Source organism: Emydura macquarii, unplaced genomic scaffold, assembly GCF_026122565.2.
Source record: "Emydura macquarii macquarii isolate MOO-44397 ecotype Brisbane River unplaced genomic scaffold, CSIRO-AGI_Emac_v2 contig_2063, whole genome shotgun sequence".
Taxonomy (NCBI): Eukaryota; Metazoa; Chordata; order Testudines; family Chelidae; genus Emydura; species Emydura macquarii.
In genome coordinates this window covers 3,548,873-3,551,428 of record NW_027132200.1, presented here as the reverse complement: position 1 = coordinate 3,551,428, position 2,556 = coordinate 3,548,873, and the positions used below count along the sequence as shown (strand labels likewise).

Below are 2,556 nucleotides of genomic sequence, written 5' to 3'. Positions count from 1 at the left end.
AACCCACCACTCTTAGGGGATATCAGAATCTTTGTTTGTGGAGACCTGTGAAATTCCTCAATCACCGGCTGGAGTAACAGCCGGTCATACACATTTTAAAATGCAGAAATAAACTCCTCATATGCACCTCTAAAGTATCATCCTGTCCAGTAGTATCCTATTGATCTGAGAACTGTGGCAAGGGTTAGGCTGAAACAACCACCATTTATTAAGCTAAAATTGCAATTATCTAAATCTTTGGGCTCAGTCAGCTCTGATGATGTGACTAGGATTGTAGATTCCTAGGATTTGAGAAGGGTACTGTTACAGGGCTGGTGCTTTAACAGAGTCAGATCTTCAGCTACTCTGTGATAGGCTCCACTGAAGTGAATGAGCCAACCCAGGTCTAGCTGGGGATAGGTAACAGGTAGTTAATTAAGGAAGGAGCACCTGGGCCTAATAAGGATATGTCTACACAGTGAGCAGCTGTTCGCTTCTGAGCCCAAGTCAACAGACTTGGGCTTGCAGGGCTTATGCTACCATGCTAAAAATAGCTGTGCAGACATTGCGGCTCAGGCTCTAAAGTCAAGGGAGGGGTGGTGGCCTATAGAATCTAAACTCCAGTCCAAACTGCAAAATCTGCACAGCTATTTTTAGTGCTGTAGCACGAGCCCCACAAGCCTGAGTCTGTCAATCAGGGCTCGGAGCCTTATCGCAGACCAGGGGTGGCCAGCCAGTCAGAGACGAAGAGACAAAAAATAGCTATTGATAATGCTAAGAGCCACATTTTCCTTACCCTCCGCCTACAATTCACGCTGATCCCTCATTTTCAGCAGCAGCTTGTCAATTTCACTTTTCCCTCCTAGGCTCCTTGTCAACCTTGTCAATTTCACTTTCCCCAGCCCAAAGACCAAAGAGCCGCATGCAAAGAGCCGCGTGCGGGTTAGGGTTAGGGTTAGGGCGAGCCGCAGGTTGCCCACCCCTGGTGTAGACATACCATATAAGACTTAGTAGAGAACAGCTGAACAAAGCTCCTGAGTTCCAGAGGAGGGAAAATCCCAGGGAGCTTGAACTAGGCCAAAGCTGTCCAGGCAGGGAGACCTGGGAGACACCCTGAACAAGCAGAGGAAAGACTGTAAAAGCTCTCCAGGCAGAGAGGTTTGGAAGAGATCAAAACAAGGAGAAAGCCTACAGAGCTTTCCAGGCAGAAGGGCCTGGAAGGGACCCTGAGCAAACAGGGGAAAGACTGCAGAGTTCTCCAGGCAGCAGAGAGGCCTGAGGCCTTATAGCAGAAGGAGTTGCTGCTGGAAATTATACACTTTTGCTTTGGGACTTTTAAGTTTTATCTGGCCTTTAAACCCTTGAACAAGTGTTCCTTTCAGAAGGCTTTTATTTAAGGGAGACATACTGCTGTAGCAGTGTGTGGCTTCTCCTTGACAGGGCTTTTTAAGTGATATTGTTACTGAGGCAGGCCACAGGAGAACTGCACTCCACCTCAAGGGGGTGCTAGGAGGCAATGGTGCTCCTTTTACAAGTACCAAAAGGACTTGGAAGAGCAGCACAAAGCAACTAGCGGAAGTGCTGGGTGGGCTCGGGTCTCTTTGGTGCTCGCGGCCGGAGGAAGATGACGAAGGGAACATCGTCATTTGGTAAGCGCCGCAATAAGACCCACACTTTGTGTCGTCGCTGTGGATCCAAGGCATACCATCTACAGAAGTCTACTTGTGGGAAATGCAGGTACCCTGCTAAGCGCAAGTGAAAGTATAACTGGAGTGCCAAGACTAAAAGACGCAACACCACTGGTACTGGTCGTATGAGGCACCTGAAAAATGTGTATCGTCGATTCAGGAATGGATTCCGTAAAGGAACAACACCTAAGCCCAAGAGAGCTGCTTTTGTAGTATCCAGCTCATCTTAAGGGCTCATCTGTTTGTTAAAATAAATGGTCTAATCCAAAAAAAAAAAAAACCTCATTATTTCTCTTCAGTGCATGCTACGCTTTTGGTTAAAACAGGAGTGACAATATATAAACTGTATTTAAAATCTCACTGACTAGGCCATTTTATATGCTTTCTTGGAATACATTGGAAATATATATTCTATGTCATATTTTCACGTTTTAAAATAATGCACATAGCTTTATATTCTGCTGCTCCAGCTCCTGCTCAGATACTGTCATGGTTAAAACAAGCCTATTGCAGGGAACCTGGTGTGCATAACTCAAAGCAGGATAAGTTCCTGGAACAGCAAGACTACCAGCAAAACATGTATGGCAATGATATCGTACACAGAAGGCAGCTTAGGGCTTCTGTTAGTGCCTGATATTGTGGGGATATTATGCAGATAGTCAAGCCACATTCTGAGAGAAAAATATATCCAGGCTGACAAATCTTTAGAGTAGTCGTCATCTTCCTCAGGAAAATAAGTGATCAGTGATCAGCAAAATTAACAATCAATGATCTCTTCTTTAGCAGACCATATTCTAATGTTTAAAATAAGTGGACTTTCAGTATTCTTACACTGGGAACACGATTTCTCAGTGGACCCTAATCAGGACACAAGATCTTCATCTTCCTG

The 2,556-nt window shown here is 45.2% G+C and overlaps 1 pseudogene; it reads left to right on the top strand.

Annotated features, from left to right (window-relative positions):
- Positions 1 to 1,595: 1,595 nt before the first annotated feature.
- LOC137159970 (large ribosomal subunit protein eL37 pseudogene) lies at positions 1,596 to 1,933 on the top strand (annotated as a pseudogene).
- The last annotated feature ends 623 nt before the right edge of the window (positions 1,934 to 2,556 follow it).